The 14,358-nt window shown below is 40.7% G+C and overlaps 1 protein-coding gene across 4 annotated transcripts in view; it reads right to left on the bottom strand.

The window, feature by feature from the left end:
- Positions 1-13,616, bottom strand: part of GARRE1 (granule associated Rac and RHOG effector 1) — a 97,775-nt gene extending 84,159 nt beyond the window's left edge. For 2 of the 4 annotated variants that reach the window (XM_034788077.1, XM_034788080.1), the window contains exon 1: positions 13,510-13,616. The gene's annotated coding sequence lies outside the window, so the exon portion shown is untranslated. The remainder of the gene's footprint in view (positions 1-13,509) is intronic. The other 2 variants (XM_034788079.1, XM_034788081.1) reach the window with 2 other exon arrangements.
- Between the last annotated feature and the right edge of the window lie 742 nt (positions 13,617-14,358).

The following is a 14,358-nucleotide window of genomic DNA, read 5'->3' as shown; positions in this document are numbered from 1 at the left end:
CATTGGCCTCCAGCCCTTTCTGCATCTAATCAATACAATTAGATTTAAAATTAAAATAATATTTCTAGATCCTGTACTATAACAACACTGATTGAAAGTTCCACTGCATATTGAACTGTGACTATGTACAGGTCATTAAATCATTTAACTGGCAGTCACTAGTAAAATGTATAGCTAGTTGGTCTGATCTAATGTGTTTCTTGTGTCTGGAAAAGAAATTCTTCCACTGACTTGTCTTGATGCCTTTCACATTGTTGGCCTTTCTTTGCCTCCAGGATTGAAGTATGTAAATTCCATTTAAGTGCACATTCCTTTGTCCACATCTTGGACAAAACAGAGCATTTTTACTGGTAAGAAGTGTTACTTATCTACCTCTAACAAAAAAGTGTTTTAATAGTGCAAGAAAATAAAGTCTATACTATTAAAGTTCCTGGAAAATAGTGGTTCCAGATTGACAGACAGCCTCCTAATCTATCTAGATTTTTATACCACACCTAGCATTGTACCCTGAAGGGCTTTGCCACCATTTATCTCTGTTTTAAACTTCTCAAATGTTAAATGAAGGAAGGTTAAAGGGTTCTTTACCAGTGTAATCTTCTAGGGTCATAACAGAATAAAATGTTAACTATTGTTACAGGGTTGGGGGGACTCCGTCCAGTGTGAGGCAAGTGTGCCCCGTCTCCCTTAGGGTGGAGGTGCGGAGCGTACGTAACCTGCGTCTATGCCTCCATACCCAGAGTTAATATACTCGCCCCTCTTAGCAGGGAAATGCGACCCAATGGCCAGAGTTAACAGATTTGCCCCAGTCAGCAGGGCAGTAAGGCCTACCAGCCAAAGTCAATGGATTCGCCCCAGTCAGCAGGATAATTAGGCTCAGTGGATAGTCAATAGAGTCACCCCTGTTAGCAGGGCAGTAAGGCCTGGTGGCCAAAGTCAATGTATTCGCCTGTTGGCCTAGTGGCCAAAGTCGATATGTGTGTCCCAGTCCACAGGGCAGTAAGGCCTAGTGGCCAAAGTCAATATGTTTTCTCCTGTCCGTGAAGTAGTAAGCGCTAGTGGCCGCCACGCACAAAAAGGGGTGAGGGGGAGGAACGGCACTGGCCTGGTAGGGGAGCCTGGGTCTTCCCTCTCCACTGGGCCCCAGCCCAGATAGTGGCAGGAGCACATGCCACTGAGTTAGCAGGGGGGGGGGGGTGCAGTCCGACCGAAACATGCTGCCTCAAAATTCCAGTTCACTAAAGGAGGGCCACTATCTAATTCCCCTGGGCTGCTTCCTACTGTGGTTCCCACTGCTGCAGTCTGGGAGTCTCTGCTGTCTCCAGGTTCCCTGGTCTGCACTGTCCCCAGCAACTCTGGACTCTGCGGGGCCTCTGTGGGTACCCTGGCATTTGCCTCAGTTGCAACATTTCTAGCTCCCATGTCTTTGGGCTTCGGCTGATCCTTGGCTGGAGCCTGCGGCGTGTGTCCTTCCTCTCCAGTGGTCAGCCCCAAATGAGCTGAGCTGCTCCCTTTTATACTAGTGCATTTGGAGCATGCCCAGTAGAGATGAGGGGACATAGTTTCCTCAGCCCACAATATAGGGAAAACCCTTCCCCGTCCAGTGCAGGACAAGTGTACCCCAAACACAACTAGGAATTGGCTATTTAGATACATTTTCTTCCCATAGCATTCAAACAAAGTCAGCTTCAACATCTCAGTAGATTTTGAAGAAAAAATGGATTTGAGAACTCAAAAAAACTTGGAGAGGGAGCAAGCGTTTTGTATAAAGGTCGGTAGGCATGCACTTCTGCCACAGGGCTTCCAACTGACCATTTTAGTCTGCCTCCAGTGAACACCGAGGCAACAGAATCCATCTGGAAGAACTGGTGGAGATCAGTTTGAGAAAGAACTGCTTTTCATAATTAAAAAACAAAGAACCAGTCTTCCCATGCTACAAACTACAAGGCACCAGTGTCTGAATATTAAATATAAGGAGGGCAGTTCTTACCTAAGGAGAAGGTCTCTGAAATACTATTATTTCTATTTACAGAATTGCTAAAATGGGCATCCATCTATACTTTAAGTGACCTTGACATAATGAACTTGCTACACATGTGTTTTTAAGTTAACCCATCATAAACTCCTTTCCCCACCCCCACCCCATCAGACAATTCCCCGCTCCTACAATTCCCCATCACTTTCAAAAGCTTGAGAAAATAAGATGAGTCCTGCAACAAGCCCTGAAGGTCATCAAATGTGGACTATTTCAGGCCTAGTAATGTCTTATGCATTCAACAGGTTTGTCATCTGCCCAAGATACCATGCAGTGCAAATAAATTACAACTTCTGTCAAGCCACCCCTCTGCTGGTCTCCAACCAATAATGTGCTAGAGTTTGCTCCATGAAAGAAATTTCAAGGTAAAACTAAACACTAGGAATAAGAATTATGGTGTGCCAAGTATGCTACAATGCACCACCAGCCGCCTCATGCAATGTTATGCAGTACTGTACTTTAACACATACTCTCACACACATCCCTCAGCTGAATACTTAGGCCTGGTTGTCCATTTGCAAGTTCTATCAGTATAACTGTGCCAATAAGGATGCGATTTAGTTATACTGGTATGACACACTGTACCCCAAGTAATATCCTGTATCCCTTATTCACCACTTTTATGTGGTTATGATCTATGTTGTCCATAGTATGCTTTGTGAGGCATCATTTAAAAAGTCATTATCTGATTAACATGTTAAAATGTGTGCATCAACATTGTATATGGAGTTATGAGATTTTGCTATATGTTTGTTGCTGAAATGTAATTCTGTGGAATGCAGACAGCCTAGCTCCTCAGTTTCAAGAAAGGATTGACCACAATTGTTATAAAACTATTAGCTACTGAAGCAACCATTTGTCATCGGGGGGACTGTAAACAAAAGATTTGCATGTCATCCCCAAGACATCCCAAACATCACGTACACATAAGGTATGAACAAAAAATTTACAATTCACCTGAAAGACGCTTCGAATCTCATGTACACCATAGACCGACTGTCTGCACCCCAGCAGAGAGGGGGAGGGTATTCCTCAAAGAGAGGAGGAAGGTATAAAATAAGAGACCATGGCTTCCCCATTTACCCCTTCTCCCCCATCTCTACACATGGGAGCAAGAACATTTGAAAGACAAAGAACCATCACTGAACTGTGGGGGGGTGAGGGGGGGAAAGAGAGAGACGGACCTAACTGGAAGGCTTTCTAGTTAGTATTAACTGCTGTGAGCTTTTGGGTGAGAAACCATTTTTTGCTTTCAAATCTTATTTAGCTTGGTAAAGTTTAGGAAATAGAACTGGTTACAAAAGAAATAAAAGATAAACACGCAAGCTAACTTTTATGCCTTTTCACTTATAATCACTTAAAAAAATCTATCTTTCTCTAGTTAATAAACTTGTTTTAATGTTTGTAATCATTTTCTTTGATAAAAATGACAAGCTATTTAATGAAGGTACTCTGTTCAGTAGCATACTGGAGAGTGCAAGATGCACATTTCTGGGGTGCAAGGCTGGGCTAAGAATTTCTGAGCATCACCCTGTGTCTATTCATGAGTGACTGGGAGAGCATTCATGCAACTTTGCTGGATATGCTTTTGCATGCTAATGGCTGTGAGTGAACAGAGCCTGGAGGGGTGTGCTGTTTACTAGCAAAGAATTGTAAAAAGTATCCCAGGCTGGAGAATTAAGGGGACACTGCTATTCAATAGTGCAGCTCGTACCCTGGGTAATGTCACAATCAGTAAAACCCTTGCTAGTGTAGACGCAATTATACTGCCATAAAAGTGCCCTATACTTGTATAGCTTATTCCTCTTCTTGTACAGAGATACATATCAGTTTATACCTGTATAATGCACCTTTATGCAATATAATTGCATCTATACTAGTGAAGGTTGTACTCCTTTAACTATATTGGTATAGTGAACACCGTGCAACTTTCAGGTGTATACAAAGCCTCACTCTGTAGCATACCATAACTACATGTTTATCACGTAAGTTAACAGGGACAACAAAAGGAGACCGGTACAGCAGATACACAATTCTCTCACTCCAAAACAAAGTAAGAGGAGGCAATCAGGTGGACAAGACACATTTACTTCCCAGAGAGAAAAGAAACTTTTGAAAAACAAATGCCCTGTGTCTGCTGAAGCACTTCAAAACAGAATATGGATTTACTACTTCCTGTTGACAGTTATGTTTTAAAATATTAAAATTTAAATATTGTATTTAATTATTTGTGTCTATGTAGAATCTTTTGTAATTTTACCCCAATGGCTTGGAAAAAATGTATGTTTTCTAAGTCCCTATAAGTCACGTGTATTACCTTTCATTAGTATTGCATTTGTAACTGCAACAGCTTTTATAAAGAAAGTTTGTTTGTTTCTTTCTAAGAAACTGGCAAGCAAAATGTCAGTAGCAACAAAAATGTAACAGTAAAGAGAGCAGCAGCTAGTGGATGGTTGCAATATAGACTAAAAACACAATTAATTAGTATACAACTTCCCCCCATACACAAAAAGAAGTTTGGTTTTTGACATGAAACAACTGTGGCAACATTGGCTCCCAGTCACACCAGCATCATACAGACTGGCCCTCTCTATATCAGTGGTTCTCAAACTTGTAGTCCATTAAGAGCTTTTTGGTGAGACATAGATCAGAAGATTTCAAAACATAAGGGAAGGCAGATCCATAAGAGGATCTCTCTTCCATTAAGTTGCCCACAAAATGAGAACTCACTACTCTAAACTAAAAACAAAGAGTAGGAGGGTGGGCAGGGACTCTATGGAGAACTCCACATTTTTGCATACCAAAGGCTGAAGTGGTGAGCAAAGTCACCAACAAAAAAATTAAAACTGGCAAGATTTCACATCTTTGTATTGTACTTAAACAATCAAATGAAGTAGCACTGCCACATGCTAATTTAAAGAGGCGTACACAGAAATGGACTAGAATAGCTTTATTTAAAGTATTTGAAAATGCATTACCTTGCCATAAAAATCAAGCTCTAGGACTGACACACTGCCCAAGGAACTGACTTCTGCATTGCCATTTCCAAGATCCAAATTCTGTTTAACCAATTAATAGATTTCAAAGCCAGAAGGGACCTGCAGTCCATTAAATTTCACCCAGTTATCCATGTACTGATCCAAGTAACTTATGTTTGACTAAAGCATACCTTCCAGAAGGGCATCCAGAGTTGACCTGAAGTCATCAAGAGATTTCTAGGCCTAGTCTTTCTACATCAGGCCAGAAGGAGCTCAGAATGTGCGCTCCTGGGGTGGCAGGGGCACCTCATATTGGTCAAACAACCACCCTTATAATCTGAAGGGAACCCATCCAGCCCTCAGCTGAAAATATGGTCACCGTGATATGGAGAGATGAGAGGGTGGAATAAAGAGAGCCTCTGGTACCTCTCTAAGAGATGTGCAGAGGATACATAATTAGAGGGTGAATCACATTCTAGTAAACATTTATCTAACTGACTACATGCATAGCTTAATCAAGTGTCATAGAAATATAAAACTATCCCAGAAAATGAATTGGAAAAAAATTCTTCAAAGGAAAAAATACACTGTCTTTTCCCAAAAACATCTCACTAAATCTTGTGTGTTGACTACAGATTTACTCTATCATACCTATCCGTCACCACAAAAATGTGACATTCCTATACAAAAACAAAGTATGTATCATTAGTGGTTTTGAATAGATTTCACATCCAGCAACATCTGCAAAGCAATAGATTTCACTTAACCAGACCTAAATCTTTTTTAACCACAAAACCAAGCAATAGATTAATTTCAAAATAGCACAGGTCAAATGTACTACCTTTCCACAATGATAAAAATAATAACTGCTTATGAACAAAGTTTACCACACGAGATTATTTCCTGCCCCCAAGCCCCTAAATTGCTATTTCACTCTGAAGATTAAATATGATACGAAAAAATAAGATATTTTACATAGTATTGGTAATATGAATTAGAAGACATGCATGCAAATAAGAGCTTCCAAATTGATTCATGCTACATTCAAATCTACTTCAACTTTTAAATTATGTTTCATAATTTTGTACCAAGTTTGCTAATTACCAAATTTTTGTTTTGTTTTATTTTTAAACATTGACTCTTTCTATACAATTATTCCCCATTTTGGGCCTGAAATTGGGTCAAAGTGCTGAATTTGACATTACAATCTGTTGTCCTGGAAATTATTGGAATGTTTAAATAAACAGGATAAAAACTGAATAACTCATGAGGATGATTTTAGATGTCTACAAGGAACTGAATTAAAGTAACAGAATTGTATACATTGTGAGGTTTTACATCAAAAATTTAAAAGTCAACAAGTACTTGTTTACATTAAAATAATCTAGGTTTTTACATTAAGTGTAATAATAGTATTTCCCTCCTTGGAAAAGAAATTGATTTTTACAGAATCAGCATAACACCAAGTTCTATTGTGTGCAGGTCTCACATATCAGTTAACATGGAGAGTTGGGGAAAGGATTGCTGTGAATGTATTAAAATAAGTGTGAGTTTTTATCTTTGCCTAAAGGGGGACACAATATTTGTAAAGTATTAAATTAATCTTTCAGCACCATATTAAGGAATTTGCCTATGTTGCCTGTTTGTAAAGGTCTGCTTCTTTTAAAGAAGCAACAAAATGGCTCACATAAGCTTATGGCTACTTAAAAAGTAGCAAAAGTTGCTGCTTGTCCAAATGGTTCATCATAATTCCAACCAATATATTTTTGATCATAGGCAGTAGACAATTTATCCTGAAGCCATGAAACACGCAGTCTTCTTCTTGTACCATGAAGATGAGGGGGATTAGAGACCTCAGAGATTCAGCCACAGGTTTTCAAGGAACATGAGGTCTGGACACTGAGGGGTTTTGCCTTATTTCTCTCTGAGGATACTTCCATGCTTTTTTACTCTCTGCCTATATCCTTTCTGAGACCATATCTGCAGGATCTACAATCTGTATTGATGGAGAAGGAGCTTGCCTAACTCAAGAAGAAAAATCCCACAAAGCCACTGATCTGATATTGCACACTGCAGGTCTGGGCCTGCTTCAGAGGAATTTGCTTTCACCCCAGTAAGTCTTGGGAAATTCTTGATACCATCCAAAACCACAGGTAGCACCAGTGTAATATGCTCACAGTGAGATACCCTACTTAACAAGCATGAACCACATTCTCTGCCAGCTTTGGTTTCAGAATGGATTCAAGATACAGTGCACTGGAATAATTTAACTAAAGTGACTGTAGCATGAATCATAGTAGCGAGGTCCTCATTGAAAAGAAAAAGGTCATAATGGGTCTTTTTATTCTCCTCCTACCTTTTGGCCATCAGATGAAAACTTTAATGTTCCATGACTCCCTTTAAAAAGTCCATCCTGAAACTTAGCATGTTAGAACAGAACACTAAAGGGGCACATCATTTTGATAAGAGAAAGACAAACTTCCCTTATGACATGTTTGGAAAAGATTTAAACAAAAGCAGGATTCTGCTCTTCTATTTCCACATTATACCAAAATATGTAAGATTCAACCAATCCCCAAGGAATATTCTCTAATCACACTGTATCACTCCATCGTGGGCATTGAGCACACTCCTGATTTACAAAGCAAAAGTAATTACTACAGTGCTGGAATTGGAAGTTCAATCAATTCTACTTCCAAAAAAACAGCTAATGTGTTAAACAAGTTTTAGTTAAAAATCTCCACTATATTATCAGGAAAGAACAAAAACAACATATCCAAGACCTGAAAAAAAAGTCAAAGGTAGACTGTTTTTGTCCTAAATTATCTGAATTCTCCCTATAATCTGTATTCTCCAGATGTGTTTACAAAAATGGAGGAAGATTAGAATCACACAAATAGCACAGTGAAAAGTGACCAGAGGAAATGGGGAAAAACTTAGGGAAAGACAGTTATACTTATCCAAAAACCACCAGAAAAATCCAACAAGCAAGTGAAAAAGCAAGAAACAAAAGATGACAGGGGAGGATTATGTCCCTATTCCAAAACAATAAAGTTTTTTTTAAGATTTAGCTAACATTAAAATACTTACCACTAATTTCAGAGGGAAATACTACCTTAAAAGAATGATTTAGTTTTAAAAAGTAATTAGAAAGACAAGAAAAGGTTACAATTTAAGAGTACATTTTAGCACATCTTTCCAATGAGTCATCTTAAAAAGTTTCCTTGTACATTTTTGCTATTATGTAAAGTATTATTAGTATGAATGGGCATACCCTAAGCTTACAGGAAAAAGGTGAAAGTAAACATTTTAAGAGCACCCAACAGATACAAAGAACTCTTCAAAACATTTTTAAATAAATACAATATTAGGCCAAAAGAGATATTTTCAGCAAATGCTATGTTCCCTTTTGTGGACTTCCCTTAGCAAGGACAGATTTTTTTATTTCTCCTTCACCAAACATAAGCCGTAGTACATCACATCTCATTTAGCTGAAGGTACACATCCAAAACTGCTCAATTCAGTCTGTAATTAGATGTACTACTGGATTCCTCACTGATATTAAGCTCTCATACAGCAGCATCTGTGAGCTTTCATCTCATATTAGTTATGAGATTCCATCCCACCCTGATGATGACCAATATTTTAAATCCAATATTTTAAAAAGTCTGATTTTTAAAATAATTGTTCACTATGCCTTCTATAAGATATATATTAAAAAAAACCAAAAACCTAAACAAACAAAGACCATCCTACCAAAACAAGACAATGCTCACACTTTTCCCTTTGGGGAGAGGATAACGGAATAAAAACATGTGACAGATGTTAGTCACGTCACTTAATGCAATATTGGATGGCAGTCAGATAATATAGTGATGAGCACAGCATACGAACCTATATAGAATAGAATCTAAAATTTAAACATACTGACTACACCATCTTTGTTGTTTTAATCAGTGCAGTTTAACAGATACTTATTCTGATAAGCCATCCCATGTGTCACCTGATTGCAGCCTGTGTACCAGTTTGAAAATCTCTGTCCTACTGCATAACAAATCTTGTTTAGAGTGTTAGAAGTCCTACACTGGGCCTGTTACTCCTACCCCATATACACAGATACTAATCTTTTATTCCTATATACAGATTTTAGCAGTTCTTCAGCAACGCACACATTAGTCCATATGCCTCTTTATGGCCTTCTCCTTCCATTCTTTTACTTTTGAACACCCACTCGCTCGATATCTCCTGTTTCCATTCTCATTCTCCTCCTCCTCTCCCTTTTTCTATCCTAAGGCTGCTCCAATCTAGGATTTTGGAAGCCCACAACTTGCACTGTGCAAGGTTTTATAACCTTGAAACAACTGCACATAATAGGATATTCACCCCAAATGTTCTTAGACTACTCAAAGCATCAGTTCTTATTGAAGACAAAAGAATAAAACAAAAACTGATATATCTAAGCCAAGCCATTTCTTAGATATGATAATACAAAACACTGTTTGAAAATGTTCCCAAGAAGTGGAAATATCTCATTTTTAAACACCAAGACACCTTGTCCAATTTGCTTCAAATTTCACAGAAAAATTCAAATCTGATAAATTGCACGTGGAAGTTTCAGATGGATTGGTTTAGTTTTGGCAAAGTCAGAGTGGGTGATCAAGAAGAACTCTCCAGAAAGACAGAGACTAGCATCTCTCAACAGTGATTCAAACATCACTTGGCATTTACGGACAGAAGCATTGTGCACATATTTTTTCCACTAGTCCCTTTAGAAAAATAAGGCAATTGGTAAAGAGTCTCTTATAACATAAGGCTATTAAAATGCATTTCTATACTCATCCAATCATGAAATTATCCAAAAGTATACAAACAACAGAAGCTTAAAAAACAAAGGACCAATAAAACAAGGCAATTGTTAACTTCTTGTGAACCTGGAGAACACCTCCATCTGGCAAATTCTACAATGGCTATAAAGTTATCATACTAAGCAGAGTTTTTGAGTTTAAACAGCACTGTCTGGAATCTAGACATACCATCTTGTTCTGTAAGATCTGATGTTATCACAAGCTAGATTTTGTAAAGTCTAATCAGGTCAGTTGCCCTCTGAACCAGCCCCAGCATGTTGTTTTGTAATGGAGTTACACATGCTGCTGTAAAAGTCATCTTTCAGATGAGACATAAAACCAAGGTCCTGACCCCCTGTGTAGTTATTAATGGTCTCCTGGCACTCTTTATAAAAGCTGGGGTAGGGTCCTGGCTAACATCCAACTCTAGTAATAACATTCTACTTACCTACGATTACCCCTGCAGTTACAATGAGAAGATACTCTCCACTTCCTGTTCTAAACTGTCACGTAGTATTGTTGTGCACTGTTAAAGAGTTCCACATTTAATCTGAGATCTGCATTTCAGTGGTGCATTAATTTATCTGAGCGTATAGTTTGTTAAGTACTTAGAGATCTTTTGGAATAAAAGGAGCTTTATATATGTGAGATAGTATTAGTAATGATAAGGTGTAGGTCTTAGGAACAGGAAAGCACACTATCATTCCATAATCTGCTGTCACTAACAGTATTCCAGGTGCCATCATTATACCCCTCCCCACTGCACCAAGAACCACCATAAAAAATGTATTTTCAAGTCTTCTGCCACATTGCTTTGGGGTGGGTAATTTCCCCACATGAGCAACTATAGTGATCATATTTTTCCATAGGACATCATATTTTATCAGAGACAAGAGAAACTACAGAAAGATGCAATCACTACAACCCGTAAAGGGAAGCGTATACATGCATCTACCTTACGGGACAGGAAAATGCATTTCTCTTAGTTCTGCAAAAGAGGAAAATTGATGATTATAAAAGTGCATTGAGTGGGAAGGAAGAAAAGGTGTTTAAGAATGATGGACGTTGGGGGGAAAAGTGAAAGAAAAGAGGGCTGGAGTGTAGTGACCCCAGAAGAGAAAAGGATAAGGAAGATTAGAAGAATATGGCATAAGGCAGTGGCTCTCAACCTTTCCAGACAATTGTACCCTTTTCAGGAGTCTGATTTGTCTTGCGTACTCCCAAGTTTCACCTCATTTAAAAACTGGTTGCTTACAAAATCAGACATAAAAATACAAAAAAGTGTCACAGCACACTATTACTGAAAAGTTGCTTACTTTCTCATTTTTACCATATAATTATAAAATAAATCAATTGGAATATAAATATTGTATTTACATCTCAGAGCATAGTCCATAGAGCAGTATAAACAAGTCATTGTCTATATGAAATTTTAGTTTGTACTGACTTCAGTAGTGCTTTTTATATAGCTTGTTGTAAAATTAGGCAAATATCTAGATGAGTTGATGTACCCCCTGGAAGACCTCTGTGTACCCCTCAAGGATACACGTATCCCTGGTTGAGAACCATTGGCATAAGGCACTGAGGAAGGGTGCAGGTGAGCAAACAAATGGTTTCAGCATGTAAATTTAGAATTTTTAAAAAATACAGCTTATATCAGTTATTTTAGCATTACTTTGGGATTATTTAACAATTGACCAAAACTTTTGAACCTCAAAAAAAGGTTTTGGCTAGCCCGGTATACGTTATTTCTAATTTCCTCACACCTGTGCACTTCCTGGTTCTGAATCAGAAATAACAAAATATCAGTAGGAAAGGCTGATGTCTCAGTATTTCTGGCCTTACCAGAAGTACCGGAAAATACACAGGAAAGCATGTTCCTTAACTGTCTACCATTCATTTATACCACACCCTTGACCAGAATATCCAAATATCTACAGATGCAAAGTTCCTCTAGAAAAAATAAATAAAATAATAAATAATAACTAATAATAAAATAAGGGCTGGTTCATACTTGTGACTAGGATGTGAGAGTCTCAACATCTAAACCAACAACTATATGTTAAGTTTATATCTAGCTATATCAGGGGTCTGCAACCTTTCAGAAGTGGTGTGCCGAGTCTTCATTTATTCACTCTAACTTAAGGTTTCGCATGCCAGTAATACATTTTAACGTTTTTAGAAGGTCTCTTTCTATAAATCTATAATATATAACTAAACTATTGTTGTATGTAAAGTAAATAAGGTATTTAAAATGTTTAGGAAGCTTCATATAAAATTAAATTAAAATGCAGAGCCCCCCCGGACCGGTGGCCAGGACCCGGGCAGTGTGAGTGCCACTGAAAATCAGCTCATGTGCCGCCTTCGGCACGTGTGCCACAGGTTGCCTACCCTTGAGATATATTATCAATTCTCATTTAAAGTATATAACTACCACACAGCAGGACTTTCTCAAACTGACACAATCTGAGTGAGGGAAACTGAAAAGGCACCATTAACACACTAAATCAAAAATCTTAAATCATTACTAAAACTCATGCGAGTCGATATAAGTTTAGCAAGCTACAATGACAGTCAGTACAGCGATATTAATGTTATAGGTACTTCAGAAAAGCTTTAGCTACACATAATGAGTTATTAATGTATTTAGAATTTTGCTGCTCATAAGAGACAGCTCCTTTCTGTGATTAAAGGCAGCAGCAGTCACACAGTCTCATAACAGCACCAACTAGTACCATACAAAATAATATAATGTAAGACACTGACTAAAACTGCAGTCAACAGAGTGGTCACAATTTCACTCCTTTTTACGTGTACAAGGCTCGAGATAAGGGGGTTTATAAAACCATAGAAAGCTGATGCCTGCATGAGCTAAGAATCCCTCTGCCTACATTGTTCTGGGTCTGTATCATGTTTTCCCCTCTCTCGGGGAGGCCGACTCCAGTGAGTGAGATTAGAGAAGGCCTCTCTAGAGCCTGGCAGCGGCAGCTCTCACATTCACTGGCTCTCACAGAGAGTATTTCAGGGCCGGGTCACTATTTAGCAGGAAGGTGCACTGGAATTCCCGCAGGCGCAGTCTCTGCCGGTTTCACCCGAAACTCTCACACGCAGGTCACCAGCCGTGGGGTGGAGGGTGGTGTATATGGCACCCCGGCCCCTTCGCTGCACCCCAATCCCCCTTCTTCCCTCCCTGCACCCGCAAGGGGGCCGGCTATCAGCACTCCCCCCCCCTCTGACGGAGGGGCTCAACCCACAGGGGCCCCGGGGCGTTCCAGCCTCTCCCTTGGGGCTGCCCCTGACCGACGCTGCGTCCCGGGGGGGCTTCCCTTAACCCTCCCAGCCCCTCCAGAGAGGCTCCTCACAGCCCCCCCATAAGCGCCCCTTCCCAGCCAGGGGGCGCCCCGCCGCCCACGGGCGATTACTCCCCCCTTCTTCCCTTAAGGGGCTCTCCCCTCATAGCCGCGGGGGGGGGGGGTTAATGCTGCCCCTGCCATCCCCCGGTCTCCCGCCCCACCAGGGCCCCCGCCTGCCGAGCCGCGGGGCTGCTGCCTCCCCCGGGAGCCGCCGCTGCGGGAGGAGACAGCTAAGCCCGCGGACTGGGGCCGGGGCCGGGGCCGGGCCCGGACGGGGGGGGACGGGCGTACCGCTCGCTCACCTGCCTGCCACGGCCAGTCACCCCCTCACGGCACAGCACGGCCAGCAGCCCCGCTCTGTGTACTCCGGAAACGGCGGCTCCTCAGCCGGCCGCCGGGGGGAGGGACCAGGCAGAGCGGGGCGGGGAAGAGTCGGGGAGTGACGGGTGGGGAGGGGAAGAGAAAGGGGGGCTGGGGCTGTGGGGGAGATGGGGAAGGCAGAGGGGGGGGATGGGGCTAATGGGAGGAGAGGAAGAATGAGGAGCCAGGGTGGGGGGAGAGGGGAAAGCAGAAAGGGGGGAGTCCGGCTTCATCTTCCCTCTCCTATCTCTCCCCCTTTCTCCTTTCCAACACCTCTTTACTCCTCTTTCCCGCTCCCCCCTGCCTCTCCCTAGCTCTTTCCATCTCCTCAGGAGAGGGCACTATGGGACCAGGCTGACCAGAGAGTGCACCCAGTTAAGCACCCCATGCAAAGCCCCTTGAATTGTCCAGGCCTTTGAGTATTGCACTGAAGTGTCCAGAGAACAGGATGGATGCTGCAGTGATGTCCCAGGAGAAGAATGAATTCGAGAAATGAACTTCAAAGGCACTTTAAGAGAAACAGGTGATGTGAGGAGGGGGGGGGGGTGTTGTGATGCTGGGAAGCTTAGGTTGTTAAAACTTGATATAGAAGGGGAGGCGGGAAAGAAATTAGTGAATATGTTGTAGCTGAATAAGCCACTAATTTGCTGCTTTGATATGTCATAGTTAAGTTGGATGAGTTTCCTTCCTTAGTGCAGAAATTATTATTATTTTATGCTGGAGGTTTTTAACTATTCCTGTTCACAATTTTCTTTAAAAGGCTGACTAAAAGAACATGATAATGCAACGTC

The sequence above is a fragment of the Trachemys scripta genome, chromosome 13, assembly GCF_013100865.1.
Source record: "Trachemys scripta elegans isolate TJP31775 chromosome 13, CAS_Tse_1.0, whole genome shotgun sequence".
Taxonomy (NCBI): Eukaryota; Metazoa; Chordata; order Testudines; family Emydidae; genus Trachemys; species Trachemys scripta.
This window is presented reverse-complemented; position numbering and strand designations above follow the sequence as displayed.